The sequence below is a fragment of the Lissotriton vulgaris genome, chromosome 1_2 (genome assembly GCF_964263255.1).
Source record: "Lissotriton vulgaris chromosome 1_2, aLisVul1.2, whole genome shotgun sequence".
In the NCBI taxonomy this organism is placed as follows: domain Eukaryota; kingdom Metazoa; phylum Chordata; class Amphibia; order Caudata; family Salamandridae; genus Lissotriton; species Lissotriton vulgaris.
Window position 1 is genome coordinate 131,252,962 of NC_141686.1, and position 16,709 is coordinate 131,269,670.

Sequence of the window (16,709 nt, forward strand, 5' to 3'; positions counted from 1 at the left end):
GATCAGGCACCATCAGTGGAGAGGGGAGTAGACATCTTCAGAGTCCAGAATGTTATGACACCCTGGACTCCATGATCTGCGTCCCACGCAATGTCGGGGAACCGTGGGAGACAGCTGGGCTTGTGCACAGAACTGATGTGACTACAGACCGACATACACAAACACCGCCAGTATACCAGAAGAGTGCACAAGAGGGACAGAGCTGTTCTAACTGGAAGAAGGCGACACAGGATGGCGAGTTTACACTGGAACCTAGAACTGGGCAATACAGACCAGACGACCAGCAGAAGAGTCACAAATACTGGGCTAGAAAGCCTCAGACATGGAACCAACCAGGGCGTGTGGAGGGGATCACACTGAACATTCATGCAGCTAATGTGGACTCTCACATGATCCAATGGCGGCGCCTCTCTGAAGATCACCCTCGCCTCCAACCCACCCACACCAACGTTGTTCAGGGATGAACTCTCCCAGTGGCAATCCTCTGCTGGGGAAGCACAACTGGAGACCAATGTCGACTCTACACAAAGTGCCGCGATGCTAATTAAGTGGGAGTCGTTGCACTATGCAAAAACACAAGATAACATGCATTGATGCACAGACACACACAGATAGAACAAACAGGGCACTGAGACGTGCAAGCGCAGCAGACTGGGAAAATATAGGCAGCAATTAAGACACACAATGTAACTGCAAAGTCGAGGCAAGCACTACACGCATGCCATGAAACATATTAGCAGGCACCGAATACCGCCCACGAGGGTCAGCCTCAGGTATTCCAGGAATGGAGTTAATGTAATCACGCCACTCAGCTCTAAATTGCTGGATAAGGTGACTGCTTTTATATTTCATAACATGTCAGATTATTTATGTCGTCTTTTTTGTATGCTATACTGTTGACATCTAGAGTTTGTCTTCATTTTGGTGTTCTGTGGTTCTGAAATGTACATAGAACTGCAAATACAATCAATAAACACACAAATTAAAGTACACAAACTCGAGATATGAGCACAATCATACAGAAACACCAAGCTACACATTGATACAAAGCGACACACTGATAGAAGCCGTCACCTGTATCTCCATACACACACAAACGGTTACATAAAGACACAGAGACATCACAATCGCAGACACACAAGCGCGAGTTTCATCACGTACTCGCTCAGAGACGTGTGTGCATGCAGGCACAGAGAGACGGGGAAAGTGCAGGCAAAGTAACGCCCATACAGTAAAAGATATACACAGAATAGCACAACTACACAGTGCACAGGCAACAACAAACACACACGTCAGCGCACACTTACAAAGCCATTACTACATGCACAGAGGTCATCAAATATACACAGACAACTGCACGGACAAACAGATGTGAACAGACATGCTGTTCACATGCTACATGAAAACAGACACTTGTAACGCATACCTACACTCACTTAGTGTGTGCTCACGGACAATTAATTCATATATGTCCACATAATATATGTATAGAAAGGCAATTAAAGGCATACAATATCCCCACAAATGATGTGCGCATACAATTAATTCTCGCACTCTCTTTAGACACAGAAACACACAACCATGGTAATTTATTGTAAGCATTCACAATCTCTCACGATGACACGCTCCCGCCATTCGGGGAAGACCAGCGCCGGTGACTGCACCTTGCGCTGTGCCTCCAGCAGATATGAGTTCTAACCCCATCTTATGCGCTTTATCGCATTGTGTGATCCTGGGTACATTACCCTACGTACCTCGTAGTCTACCTTCCAAAGCGTTGATTTATAGAAAGCACCCCCCGCCCAGTACTCGGTGGTGTACGGGGTGCCAGGACCCCTTTCCCTAGGCGGGAGTGCCCTCACAGCTAACGGTGCACGTTTGCTCCCCAGTGTCTGCACCTACTTCATGGGCGCATTTCAATGCGTCCCTTAGACAGCGGGGGCCGCGGCGGATGTGGGCGCCCTCAGACGGCGCCATGGGCAGGCTGCCAGCCTACCCAGCGACCTTCACGTGCCCAGTGGGATGGGGGTTGGGGCGAGGGACCGGCTGCGCGGGCCTGTGTCTTGCAAATCACATGCCAGTCAGCCACTGCGCGAATTTATATCAAATTCAAAACCCTAGTGTCGACCCCGAGAACGTGGAGCGCCTTGAGGCCATCCTACGGGCACTATACTGCGCTACAGTAATATCAGCCTGGAATCCTAGCGCGGAGAAACCCAGCAGGATGATAGACGCCAGGGACCTGAGACTGTACCAAGAGCTCAGGTGTTTAGCACACAACGCGCTACACAACATCCGGTAATACAGCACACACACATTCGGATGAAGACACTGTCCCCTAGGCTGTGACATGCTAGGGAGGGCACGAGAGAGCCGCACAGGTGACCTCGGCCCCATATTTACTCCTAGGGAAGCGGTGTGGCCTGTCGAGCGTAGACCTAGGGCTCTCAGACCGGGTGCGAGTGGCGGGGCCACGAGAAAGGAAACCCGGGGACCGCCTCCGAGCCACCCACGCACCCCGATGTGCCCACGAATAATCTGGGCGGGCTCTCCCCGTGGAGCAGAGGCTTCCGTCGAGACATGGGCGCGCGTGGCAGCTCTCGTGGCATCACGGCAGCCGGCAATGACGTCACGACAGCCTTCCGTGGCTGCGTTACATCAACCCTTCATTCAGATCGCAAGAGTGTTTAATGGCGCGGTAAAAGTGAGGAGCCATTTCACGACAGCGACTGATAGAACTACTTCACAGTATCGCGACAGATATCAAAGGCATTATAAAAGTACCCCATATCACAACCGATAGGGATGACATACATAATTCATTATATCGCAACAGTTAAGGATGAACTCATCAGAGCAGAAATAATGTCACCAAAGGTATCTGTTGTATCTCAACAGTGCAGTATTATATTGCAATAGTCACCAGTGTCGTCAAAGCCGTGACACTTCTATCTCATGGCTATCAATGACATTCTAACAGAAATTATTCATAGATCAACAACTATCGATGTCACCAAAACATCTAGTTCACTGCATCACAATAGTTTAATATCGCACGATCCCACTAATTAACAATATTCAACAGGTGTCAACGAGGTCATGCCAATAATTAATCATATCGCAACAGTTGTCAAGGCACCAACATCGTCTTGATCGGCATTGTACGAGTTAGAACTAATCTCACGGCAGCTTTCCATGAGGTCACAACTCCCATTCTTGACGTCGCAACAGTTGTTGGCGATAGCACGATGCCATTGTAATTGCATTTATTGTAGCGCCTACTACCCCCGACGAGGCGCTTTTCCCATTTGTAGTTTGATCCCACGCCCCGTGCCTTTGGTAAGTCTCCAAAAGCTGTCAGCAGCATCACTAGGGTTGTCCATGGCGTCCACACACATTTTGATGACCTCACACCAGCTCCAATGGCGCCTCAGTTATTTATTGATGACATCACAGAAACTCTGATAAAGTCACAACTGTTTTAAATTGTCTCTTTACAGTTTTTGATGATGTTATGTCAGCTTTCGAAGGTTTAATGCCACATGGTCATGACATCATTGCAGCTTTCAATGACATCACAATCATGTGAGATGACATCACAATAGGTGTGGATGGAATCAAACTACTTGTGCTTACTTCACAATCGCTTTTGAGAACACCACACTGGCTTGCCATGGTGTCACAAAACGCTTCAATGACATCCCAACAGCTCTGCTTCTCGTTCATTTTATAATCCTTTCTTCATTTGAGCGTCATATTTAACGTACTTCATAAACTAAAATGCCCCTGGTTGTGAGCGGCTAACCAGGAGTCACACTTCCGAGAGGGAAAGGTGCGGAAACGAAGCTGTAGAGCCGGACAACTGACCAGGTTCCTTCCAAATGTGTCCGTCTCGGGAGATGTGCCCCTCGTGACGCGCATTTCACCCATCTCATAGATTGTGACTATTTCAGCTGAACTTTGCACGAATCTCCAAAGAGGACAACACCTCTTCTACCCTCACTTATCCCAGCAACATCATTTTTACCTCCTCTCCTCAGCTGCGCCAATAATAGTGTGCTCCCTTTGGAGTGCCTACCTACACACCGACCGGTGTACACACGCACAACCAGTGTCGACATGGCACACACACACGCGTCTTCCAGCAGAGCCCCTCTTAACCCAATGGTGTGCCCAGTTACCCACGGCCACCCAAATACATGTTATTAAAGGACCAATAGGCATTTCAGTTTGTGGTGTGCACAGCTCCGGGTGGAAATTCCAACAGACCAGTTACAAATGGTTACTAGTAGACCCAGTCACTGGATATCAGTTCCACTAGAAACCATTTGCAGCTGGTGAACTGGATTTGCCGCCAGTGATACAAACTGGCAGCTCAGTCAAAATATGGGCATCATATTTCATCGCTGTTAGATAAACACATCGAGCGAGGAAGGCGAGCCCTACCTGGACGCGGATCCACAGGTCTCACCCCTCCCGACCCGCAGCAGTGCAGGGGGGCAGCCTCCGGCCCTGGGGGGCAGCCCGGGTCACAGATCATCGGGCCCGGGGGCTCTCCCCATCTCTGCCCGCGGGGCGCTGCTGAGGGCTAGGGTCCCGGTCAGGCGGGGGGTGGCCCCCTGTGGAGCAGGTGGCTGGCCCGGGAAGACATCCTGGGGACGGGGTGCAGAGCCGGTCCGTCGGCCCCGGGGTCTCCAGACCCCCTCTAGGCTCGGGTGGGCGGGCAGCGGTGTGTGCCAGGGGAGGCTCCAGTGGCTGGCCGGTCAGAGGGGCGTGCGCGGTGTGGTGGCGGCGGCTGCCTCCCCTGCCAGTGCGCGCTGTGCGGGAGCTGGTGCAGCCAGCTCTGTGGGAGGAGAGGGGACCGCGCTCCTGCGAGAGCTGGGGAGGAGGGCGGGGGTAAAAATAGCAGCGAGGCCGTGCTTAGGATGTGGGATGGCTTCCCAGCGCTGGCTCCCACCCCCAGATCCCACCCTGCCGAGGGAGCAGCCCACCGGCTCAGGTGCCCACCTCAGGAGCCCTCAGGGTGACCGCGGTGGGCAGAGTCCTCGAGCCTGTTGGAGTGTGTGTCGGTGTGTGTGCAGTGCGCGTGCATGTACGAGTGTGTGCAGTGCGAGGTTGGAAATAATCTGTTTGCACAGTGTGTATGTAGTACGTGGGTTTTGTGGCTTTGTAAGCGGGAGGGTAAAGTGTGTGTAGGAATGACTGTGTGTAATGTCTGTGTGTGGGTGCGTGTGTTTCTATGTGCGCCTGTGTGTCTGTATGACTTTGGGAACGAGCAGAGTCTATGTCTAGATATATGTCTTTGCAGTTAGGGACGAACCGAGTGCATGTGAGCGAGCGGAGCCTGTTTATATTAGTTTGGAATACTATGTGTGTGTGTGCGCGTGCAGTGCGTACCTATATGGGGTTAGGAATGGTCTGTGTGCGAGTGCAGTGTGTGCCTTTATAGGGTTGGGAATGGTCTGTGTGAGTGGGCGTGCAGTGTGTGCCTTTATGAGGTTGGGAATGGTCTGTGTGTGTGTGTGCGTGCAGTGTGTGCCTTTATGGGGTTGGGAATGGTCTGTGTGTGTGTGTGTGTGCGTGCAGTGTGTGCCTTTATGGGGTTGGGAATGGTCTGTGTGTGGGCGAAAAGTGTGTGCCTTTATGGGGCTGGGAATGGTCTGTGTGTGCATGTAGTGTGTGCCTTTTTTGGGGTTGGGAATGGTCTGTGTTTGTGTGCATGCAGTGTGCACCTCTATGGGGTTGGGAATGGTCTGTGTGTGTGTGTGTGCGTGCAGTGCATGCCTCTATGGGGCTGGGAATGGTGTGTCTGTGTGCACGTGCAGCGTGTGCCTTTATGGGGTTTGGAATGGTCTGTGTGTGTGGGCGTGCAGTGTGTGCCTCTATGGGGTTGGGAATGGTCTGTTAGTGTGGGGGACGGGGACGGGGACGTGCAGTGTGTACCTCAATGGGGTTGGGAATGGTCTGTGTTTGTGTGGGCGTGCAATGTGTGCCTTTATGGGGTTGGGAATGGTCTGTGTGTGTGGGCGTGCAGTGTGTGCCTTTATGGTGTTGGGAATGGTCTGTGTATGTTTGTGCGTGCAATGTGTGCCTTTATGGGGTTGGGAATGGTCTGTGTGTGTGTGTGCGTGCAGTGTGCGCCTCTTTGGGGTTGGTAATGGTCTGTTTGTATGTGTCTGGGGCGTGCAGTGTGCACCTCAATGTGGTTGGGAATGGTCTGTGTGTGCTCGTGCAGTGCGTGCCTCTATGGGGCTGGGAATAATCTCTGTGTGTGTGCGTGCAGTGTGTGCCTCTATGGGGTTGAGAATGGTCTCTGTGTGTGTGTGGGGGGCGTGCAGTGTGTGCCTCAATGTGGTTGGGAATGGTCTGTGTGCGCTTGTGCAATGCGTGCCTCTTTGGGGCTGGGAATAGTCTGTGGGTGGGTGTGCGTGCAGTGTGCGCCTCTAAGGGGTTGGCAATGGTCTGTGTGTGAGGGTGCATGCAGTGTGTGCCTTTATGGGGTTGGAATGGTCTGTGTGTGTGTGTGTGTGTGCGTGCAGTGTGTGCCTTTATGGGTCTGGGAATGGTCTGTGTGAGTGTGTGTGCGGTGTGCGCCTCTATGGGGTTGGGAATGGTCTGTGTGTGTGTGTGTGTGCGTGCAGTGTGTGCCTTTATGGGGTTGGGAATGGTCTGTGAGTGTTGGTGGGGGGCGTGCAGTTTGTACCTCTATGGGGTTAGGAATGGTCTGTGTGTGTGGCCGTGCAGTGTGTGCTTCTATGGTGTTGGGAATGGTCTGTGTGTGTAGGGGGCGTGCAGTATGCGCCTCTATGGGGTTGGGAATTGGCCTGTGTGTGTGCTCGTGCAGTGCGTGCCTCTATGGGGTTGGGAATGGTCTGTGAGTGTGGGGGGCATGCAGTGTGTACCTCTATGGGGTTGGGAATGGTCTGTGAGTTTGCTCATTCAATGTATGCCACTATGGGGTTGGGAATGGTCTGTGAGTGTGGGGGGGGGGTTGTGCAGTGTGTACCTCTATGGGGTTGGGAATGGTCTGTGTGTGTGCTCATGCAGTCTGTGCCTCTATGGGGTTGGGAATGGTCTGTGTGTGTGTGGACGTGCAGTGTGTGCCTTTATGGGGTTGGGAATGGTCTGTGAGTGTGGGCGGGCAGTGTGTGCCTTTATGGGGTTGGGAATGGGGCTGTGTGTATGGGCCTGCAGTGTGTGCCTTTATGGGTTTGGAATGATCTGTGTGTGTGGGCGTGAAGTGTGTGCCTTCATGGGGTTGGGAATGGTCTGTGTGTGTGGGCATGCAATGTGAGCCTTTATGGGTTGGGAATGGTCTGTGTGTGTGTGCAAGTGCAGTGTGTGACTTTATGGGGTTGTGAATGGTCTGTGTGTGTGCTTCTACAGTGTGTGCCTTTATGGGGTAGGGAATGATCTGTGGGTTTGTGGGCGTGCAGTGTGTGCCTTTATGTAGTTGGGAATGGTCTGTGTGTAGGGGGCATGCAGTGTGTGCCTTTATGGGGTTGGGAATGGTCTGTGTGTGTGTGCGTGCAGTGTGCGCCTCTATGGGGTTGGAAATGGTCTGTGTATGTGGGCGTGCAGTGTGCGCCTCTATGGAGTTGGAAATATTCTGTGTGTGTGGGCGTGCAGTGTGTGCCTTTATGGGGTTGGGAATGGTTTGTGTGTGTAGGCATGCAGCGTGTGCCTTTACAGGGTTGGGAATGGTCTGTGTGTGTGGGCGTGCAGTGTGCGCCTCTATGGGGTTGGTAATGGTCTGTGAGTGTGCTCGTGCAGTGTGTGCCTCTATGGGGTTGGGAATGGTCTGTGTGTGTGGGCGTGCAGTGTGCGCCTCTGTGGGGTTGGGTATGGTCAGTGTGTGTGCGTGCAGTGTGCACCTATATGGGGTTGGAATGGTCTGTGTGTGTGGGCGTGCAGTGTGCACCTCTATGGGGTTGGGAATGGTCTGTGTGTGTGTGCCTGCAGTGTGTGCCTTTTATGGGGTTGGGATTGGTCTATATGTGGGCGTGCAGTGTGTGCCTTTATGGAGTTGGGAATGGTCTGTATGTGTAGTGGTGCAGTGTGCACCTCTATGGGGTTGGAAATGGTCTGTGTGTGTGGGCGTGCAGTCTGCGCCTCTATGGAGTTGGGAATGGTCTGTGTGTTTGGGAGTGCAGTGTGTGCCTTTATGGGTTGGGAATGGTCTGTGTGTTTAGGCATGCAGGGTGTGCCTTTATGGGGTTGGGAATGGTCTGTGTGTGTGGGCGTGCAGTGTGCGCCTCTATGGGGTTGGGAATGGTCTGTGAGTGTAGGTGGGAGGAGTGTAGTTTGTACCTCTATGTTGTTGGGAATGGTCTGTGTGTATGCTGGTGCAGTGTGTACCTCTAGAGGGGTTGGGAATGGTCTGTGTTTGTGTGGGTGTGCAGTGTGTGCCTTTATGGGGTTGGGAATAGTCTGTGGGGGGGTGTGCCTTTATGGGGTTGGGAATGGTCTGTGTGTGTGTGCGTGTAGTGTGTGCCGTTATGGGGTTGGGAATGGTCTGTGTGTGTGCGTGTAGTGTGTGCCTTTATGGGGTTGGGAATGGTCTGTGTGTGTGTGTTCGTGCAGTGTGTGCCTTTATGGGGTTGTGCATGGTCTGTGTGTGTGTGTGCGTGCAGTGTGTGCCTTTATGGGGTTGGAAATGATCTGTGTGTGTGTGTCTGTGGGTTCAGTGTGTGCCTTTATGGGGATGGGAATGGTCTGTGTGTGTGTGTGCTTTTATGGGGCTGTGAATGGTCTGTGTGTGTGTGCTTTTATGGGGCTGGGAATGGTCTGTGTGTGTGTAGACCACTTCCTTTCGTGACGTCAGGCGCTGGAAGTTTGCCGATCGGAGCTTTGCTAAAGCAAACATCAGAAATACAGCAACAATCCTGAGTCTATGCCGTGACCGATTTGTATCCCTGTACCGGCCTTGATAAATTGAGACCATCAACAATTTCTCAGTTTCTATGACGATGTATCCAAGTCTCCAAAATATCTGCTGTAGCTCCGTGACGCCTGTTTATATAATTACATCGAAAGAAATAACTTGGTCTATATTTTGCAACTCCTTTTTTCTTTATCGTGTATCCTGAAGATAATAAAAGAAAGGAATATCATTATAGAATAGTTTTCCAAGTGTTAAGAACTACATCCTTTCTAACAATATAGCAGAGCCATCTATGCCTTGCGGTGTTTTCCTGTTTTAAGTGTGGTAATTTCCTGAAGAAGGCGTATGTTATGCCGAAACGCGCGTCGATAATTACTACTCAATCAATCAATCAGGAGTTTGTTAAAGCGCAACTACTCACCCGTAAGGGTCTTAAGGCGCTAAGGGTGGGGGGTGGGGGGGGAGGTTGGGGGGGGTTGCAGGTTCCATTCCATCAAGGAGGGGGTCTGTCGAAGAGCCAGGTTTTGAGGTTTCTTGCAAAGATGGGGAGCGATGTTGTCTGTCTGAGGTGGAGCGGAAGGGCGTTCCATGCTTTGGCCGCGAGGAAGGAGAAGGAGCGGCCTCCCGATCTGGTCTTTCTGGTGCGGGGGACCTCGGTGTAGGGGATCTGGGCTGATCGTAGGGTCCTGTGGGGTGCGTGGAATTTGAGCAGGCTGTTCAGGTATGCTGGTCCGGTGCCGTGGAGGGCCTTGTGTGCATGGGTGAGCATCTTAAAGGTGATTCTCGCCTCGACGGGGAGCCAGTGGAGTGTGCACAGGTGCTGGGAGATGTGGCAGTGTTTTGGCAGGTTGAGGACCAGTCTTGCGGCGGAGTTCTGGATGTTCTGTAGCTTGCGGATGAGGTTTTTGTTTATTCCGGAGTAGAGTGCGTTGCCATAGTCGAGTCTGCTGGTGACCAGGGCATGAGTGACTGTCTTTCGGTGTTCGAAGGGGATCCATTTGAAGGTCTTACGATGGAGGCGGAGGGTGTGGAAGCAGGAAAATGAGACAGAGTTGATCTGGTGGTCCATTTTGAGCTCGGAGTCCAGGATGATTCCCAGGTTGCGTGCGTGGTCTGTGGGGGTTGGCAGGTTTCCGAGGGCGGTGGGCCACCAGGTGTCGCTCCAGGCGTCGGGGTTTGGGCCCATTATGAGTACTTCTGTTTTGTTGGTGTTTAGTTGTAGGCAGCTGTTTTTCATCCATTTGGCGACGGCTTCCATGCCTTCTCGAAAGTTGCGTCTGGCGGTGTTGGGCTCGTTGGATAGGGAGAGGATGAGCTGGGTGTCGTCTGCGTATGACACGATGTTGAGTCCGTAGGTTCTGACGATGGGGGCAAGTGGAGCCATGTAGGCGTTGAAGAGCCTCGGGCTGAGGGAGGAGCCCTGGGGGACTCCGCAGGTGGTAGGTGTGGGGTCTGAGAGGAAAGGGGGGAGTCTGACCCGTTGCGTCCTGCCCGAGAGGAAGGAGCAGATCTAGTCGAGGGCCTTGTCCTGGATTCCTGCGTCGTAGAGTCTGCGTATTAGGGTGCGGTGGGAGACTGTGTCGAACGCCGCTGATAGGTCTAGGAGGATGAGGGCTACTGTTTCTCCTTTGTCCAGTAGGGTGCGGATGTCGTCTGTTGCGGCGAGGAGGGCAGTTTCCGTACTGTGGTTTTTTTTTAAGCCGGATTGGGAGGAGTCGAGGATGTTGTGTTCTTCAATGAATGTGGCGAGTTGGCTGTTGATGGCTTTCTCGATGACTTTTGCTGGGAAAGGGAGCAGGGAGATGGGTCTGTAGTTTTTTAGGTCGGTGGGGTCCGCTGAGGGTTTCTTCAGGAGGGGGTTGACCTCGGCGTGTTTCCAGTCGTCGGGGAACGAGGCGGTCGCCAGGGAGCGGTTGATGGTATGGCAGAGCATGGGTGCGATGGTGTTAGCGGCTCTGTTGAAGATGTGGTGGGGCAGGGGTCCGTGGGGGCCCCTGAGTGGATTGACTTCATTGTCTTCAGTGTGTCTTTGGTGGTGAGGGCTGTCCAGTCATCAATCGCTGGTTTCCGGGTGTCGGGGGTGGTTGGTGAGGGTTCAGTGTGTTGGTTGTCTTCGTCGAAGTTGTCGTAGATGCTCTTGATTTTGTGGTGGAAAAAGGTGCTGAGTTTGTCGCAGAGGTCTTGTGAGGGAGGGATGTCGGTAGACTCGCTGGTGGGTTGGGCGAACTCCTTGATGATGCTGAAGAGTACCTTGCTGTTGTGTGCGTGGGTGGAGATTCTGTCTTCAATCGCTTTTTTCCTCGTTTCTCTGATGAGTTGATGGTGAGCATTGGTGGCGGCTCTGAAGTTGTTGTGGGCTTCTGTGCATTTGGTGTTTCTCCAGGCCTTTTCGAGGCGGCGGCATGTGCGCCAGGACTCTCGAAGTTCGTAGTAAAACATCTGGCTTTCTTGGTACGGGTACTGTTTTTCTTGAGGGGGGGCTATGGTGTTGGTGCTGTCCGAGATCCATCTATGCAGGGTTCGGGCTGCGGTGTTGGGGACGTCGTTTTCCGCGATGGTTGGGGTGGAGTTGTTGAGTGAGGGGATGAGCTGGTCGTCGATGATTTTTTGTCCAGTTTCTTTGTGGCATCAGGTGCTGGTGTCTGTGGATGGTGGGTGTTCTGAAGGTGAAGTGGACGCAACGATGGTCGGTCCATGGGAGTTCGGTGGTGTGGCTGAAGGTGATGGAGTTTCCTGTAGTGAAGAGGGGGTCGAGGGTGTGTCCTGCTGAGTGCGTGGGCTCGGTCACGATCTGGCAGATTCCAATGTTGTGGAGGTTGTCCAGGAGGCATGTGGTGTTGGGGTCCAGTTGATTGTCGAGGTGGAAGTTGAGGTCTCCCAGCAGGGTGTAGTTGGTGGATGCGATGGCCTGCGGGGAGATAATGTCCGTGATGGAGCTGGCGAAGGGTCCGCGGGGTCCAGGGGGTCGGTAGATGAGGGTTCCTCGGAGGGCGGCAGTGGGGCTGACCAGTATCTTGAAGTGAAGGTGTTTCATCAGTTCTGTGGACTCGTCAGGGTACTGTATTGTGCATTTTTAACCCTAGATGATTCTTTATGTGGATTTTATGTATTGTCTAAAATAATTGGATTTGATCTGTTATGTTACTCTTCTCCAATATACTAGAGTTGGTACATAATATACAATAAAATATGCTGTATTTTTTAGACATTGCTTTTTCTGTTTTTTGTTGAGCCCTCCATGCAGTATTGTTATTATTATCTAATAATTGCCTAGGAAATATATTTTCTCGCACTGTGTGTGTGTGCGTGCAGTTTGTGCCTTTATGGGGTTGGGAATGGTCTGTGTGTGTGTGCGTGCAGTGTGTGCCTTTATGGGGTTGGGAATGGTCTGTGTGTGTGCGTGCGTGCAGTGTGTGCTTTTATGGGGTTGGGAATGGTCTGTGTGTGTGTGCGTGCAGTGTGTGCCTTTATGGGGTTGGGAATGGTCTGTGTGTGTGCGTGCGTGCAGTGTGTGCTTTTATGGGGTTGGGAATGGTCTGTGTGTGTGTGCGTGCAGTGTGTGCCTTTATAGGGTTGGGAATGGTCTCTGTGTGTGTGTGCGTGCAGCGTGTGCCTTTATGTGGTTGGGAATGGTCTGTGTGTGTGTGCGTGCAGTGTGTGCCTTTATGGGGTTGGGAATGGTCTGTGTGTGTGTGCAGTGTGTGTTTTTATGGGGTTGGGAATGGTCTGTGTGTGTGCGTGCGTGCAATGTGTCCCTTTATGGGGTTGGGAATGGTCTGTGTGCGTGCGTGCGTGCAGATGGGTGCCTTTAAGGGGTTGGGAATGGTCTGTGTGTGTGCGTGCGTGCAGTGTGTGCCTTTATGGGGTTGGGAATGGTCTGTGTGTGTGCGTGTGTGCAGTGTGTGCCTTTATGGGGTTGGAAATGGTCTGTGTGTGTGCTCCTGCAGTCAGAGCCTATGTGAGGTTGGAAATTACCTGTGTGTGCCTGCATGTATGCCTACATGGGTTGGGAATGATCTGTGTGTGTGCGTGCAGTGGTCTGTGTGTGCGCGTGCCGACTGTGCATACACGGGGATGTGGATGTATAGATTGTATATATGGCGAGGTTGTCTGCAGACGGCTTCATTTAGGGGTCCGGGGAGGTGCCTGAAAACAATGTGTGGATCTCTGTGTTCCTGCAAGCGACGTACGTGTGCGAGGCAAAGGTACTGTACACGAGCAATTTTGTCTATGTAGGTTTTGGACGTGAATCTCTCGCTATGTGCTTGTCTTTGGGGCCACCCTACGGTCTCGTGTGCACGAGAGGAGGCGGGGCCGGGGCGCACCGTGCGCTGTACAGTGCAGGTACATTCTACAGAGGACGGGAAACGTAACATTGTGCCAGGATGAACGAACGGAATACTCGCAATCGGGGGCTCTCGACCCAGAATGAGACCCTTCCCACCCCCCGGGCGGAGGCGGGGCTTGTTGGGGTGGGGGTGCATACATCACAGCATCTTCTCTTTCTTTTTCTCCTTCGCTCTCTCCTTCTTCGTGTCGTCCTTTCGCCCCGCTCTCTCTCAGTGTTTCTCTCGCTCTCTCTTTCTCTCAGTTTCTTTCTCTTTGCATTCATCTCTCTATGTCGCTCTTTCTCTCCCTTCTCTCTCTGTGTTTCGCTCTCTCTTAGTCTCTTTCTCTATGTTTTCCTCTCTCTCTTCGTCGCTCGTCTATTTGTATCTCTCACCAGCTATACCTTTCGCTCTTTCTATCGGTATCTCTCCTGACCCCCTCTTCTCTGCCTCTCCCTCTCTTCTCTTTGTTCCTCTCCATTCCCACTGCTCGCGCTCTCTCTCTTCATCATCTCTCGATCTCTCCTCACCTTCTTGCGCAGCCTCACCCTTCCCATGCCGTCTCTTCTCTTTACTCCACCCGCCCTTTACCCCCCCCCCCCCCCCTTAGGCAAGCCCTCCTCCTCCTCCACCTTCTATTGCACTCTTACTCCCCTCCCCACGGTCTGCCGTCCACCCAGTCCTCCCTCTTACTTTACCCCGCGGCTGGAAGAATGCGAGGAGCCGGTGCTACGCGAACCACCTGCAGCCCGCACTGTCTCTGCCTCTCCTCGGCGGTTCCCTTCCCGCCCCCTGCACGCTTCGCCCAGTCTCACACTCTCTCCTGTTGCTGGGCGCCCTCTCTTTCTGTGCTGCTGCTCCAGTGCACTGGGCTGTCAGCCCCCCCCCCCTCCCAGGTCACCCACATATCTCGCTCTCTCTCTCTTTGTTCAGCTTTCTGCCCCCATCTCCTTTTCATAAATCGCCTCTCTTCTCCACTCCACTTCGCTTCTTCGCCTCTCTTCCTTTCCTCTGACATTCTCTCCTCACCCGGTACCCTCTCCCTCTCCCCCTTCTCATCTCTTATCTTGCTTTCTCTTTCTATTCTTCTCTCTTCGTCTTTTTCACTCTTTCTTCCTTGTTTCAAACTTGACTACCCCTCCCGTCCCTGACCAAGTGTCACTGTCCCTAGGCTTTCACCGTGGCCCCGCCTCCTCTGGAACTTCGCCCCCTCGACTCCGCACCTCGCCTGGGTGCTGGATTCCAGTGACCCCTCCCATCATCCTTCTGGCGGTCCCACATCATGAGCAGGCTTCCCTCCCCTCCCCTCTCATCTGCTCGTTTCTCCCTCCAGTACAAGGCTCCCCTCTCCTCCACTTGTGTCTCCCTCCAGTACCAGTCTCCCCTCCCCTCTCCTCTGCTCGTGTCTCCCTCCAGTACCAGCCTCCCCTCTCCTCTGCTCGTGTCTCCCTCCAGTACCAGGCCCCGCTCTCCTCTGCTTGTGTCTCCCTCCAGTACCAGCCTCCCCTCTCCTCTGCTGCCCCTCTCCTCTGCCCGTGTCTCCCTCCAGTACCAGGCTCCCCTCTCCTCTGCTGCCCCTCTCCTCTGCCCGTGTCTCCCTCCAGTACCAGGCTCCCCTCTCCTCCGCTTGTGTTCCCCTCCAGTGCCAGGCTCCGCTCTCCTCTGCTCGTGTCTCCCTCCAGTATGAGGCTCCCCTCTCCTCTCCGCTTGTGTCTCACTCCAGTACCAGGCTCCCCTCTCCTCCGCTTGTGTCTCCCTCCAGTACCAGCATCCCCTCTCCTCTCTGCTGGTGTCTCCCTCCAGTCCCAGCCTCCCCTCTCCTCTGCTCGTGTCTCCCTCCGGTACCAGCCTCCCCTCTCCTCTGCTCGTGTCTCCCTCCGGTACCAAGCTCCCCTCTCCTCTGCTGGTGTCTCCCTCCGGTACCAGGCTCCCCTCTCCTCTGTTCGTGTCTCCCTCCAGTACCAGGCTCCCTCTCCTCTGCTCGTGTCTCCCTCCAGTACCAGGCTCCCCTCTCCTCTGCTTGTGTCTCCCTCCAGTACCAGGCCCCCCTCTCCTCTCTGCTCGTTTCTTCCTCCAGTACCAGGCTCCCCTCTCCTCTGCTCGTGTCTCCCTCCAGTACCAGGCTCCCCTCTCCTCTCCGCTCCTGTCTTCCTCCAGTACCAGCCTCCCCTCTCCTCTGCTTGTGTCTCCCTCCAGTACCAGACTCCCCTCCCCTCTCCTCTGCTCGTGTCTCCCTCCAGTACCAGGCTCCCCTCTCCTCTGCTCTTGTCTCCCTCCAGTACCAGCATCCCCTCTCCTCTCTGCTGGTGTCTCCCTCCAGTCCCAGCCTCCCCTCTCCTCTGCTCGTGTCTCCCTCCGGTACCAGGCTCCCCTCTCCTCTGCTGGTGTCTCCCTCCGGTACCAGGCTCCCCTCTCCTCTGTTCGTGTCTCCCTCCAGTACTAGGCATGGGCGGAAAATCCGTTCCGCTCGCGGATTTTGCGGATTTTCGGGAAATCCGCAATCCGCGAGATTTGCGAATTTCCTGAAAAATCCGCAAATCCGCGAGCAGCGGATTTTGCTCGCACTGCTCGCACTGTTCGCGTGAGTTCGCGCCCCGCGAATAAGTGCGAAATTGCAGAAATACGATTTTAGCAAAACTGAAAGTAACTACTTACCAGGTTCAAAAGTTCAGGCTCATCATTAGTAGCCATTTCCTGTAGTGCTTCCTGAGGGGCCCCTCCAGAGTTCAGTTGCCAGTTGCAACTATTATCTGACCCTGCTCTGAACCTCAGAATAGTTACACATATGCCACAAAGGTCCTGAATTACAGCTAAGGGAGACAAGCAGGAGCCAGGCTGGAAGTTAAAATCCATTAATCAGCCCCTAATTCATTATTGTCAGTTGGGGCAGGGCAGGTGTTGTAACTAATTTTGCAACAATGAAAGCACTTAGCAAGTGCAAAAGATCACTAATCAGGGCGCACTAAGGAAGCAGGTGCCAGCTAAAAAAATATTCTGTGACACATTAATCAGCCCCAAATTAATTCAGGTCACTTGAGGCAGGGAAGGTGTGCTTTGCTTTGCCAAAAATAATGTACACTGGACAACCAGAGGGTGTGGTGATGAAACAGAGGGTGGCATGGGTGGGCCAGAGGGTGGCATGAGTAGTCAGAGAGTGGCAGTGGTGACAGAGAGTGGCAGTGATGAAGAAGAGTGTCCCAAACAGGTTGGACACGTAGAAACAACAAGTTCGCAAAACTTGCGACCCGACAGGTAAGTTCGCAAATTGCGAAATTGTAAAAACCCTCGCGAACTGGCAGAAACACGGGCGAACACAAAAAAAAAAAAAATCCGCAAATTCGCGGGAATTCGCGGATTTTGCGGATTGCGAGTTTGCAAATCCGCAAATTCGCGGATTGCCAATCCGCAAAATCCGCTCATGCTTATCCAGTACCAGGCTCCCATCTCCTCTGCTCGTGTCTCCCTCCAGTACCAGGCTACCATCTCCTCTGCTCGTG

General features: G+C 53.2%; 1 protein-coding gene across 2 annotated transcripts in view; it reads right to left on the reverse strand.

Annotated features, from left to right (window-relative positions):
• Window positions 1-4,871, reverse strand: part of CHRM2 (cholinergic receptor muscarinic 2) — a 542,609-nt gene extending 537,738 nt beyond the window's left edge. Inside the window, exon 1 of one of the 2 annotated variants that reach the window (XM_086952978.1) lies at window positions 4,447-4,871. The gene's annotated coding sequence lies outside the window, so the exon portion shown is untranslated. The remainder of the gene's footprint in view (window positions 1-4,446) is intronic. The other variant, XM_086952976.1, reaches the window with a different exon arrangement.
• Window positions 4,872-16,709: the final 11,838 nt, after the last annotated feature.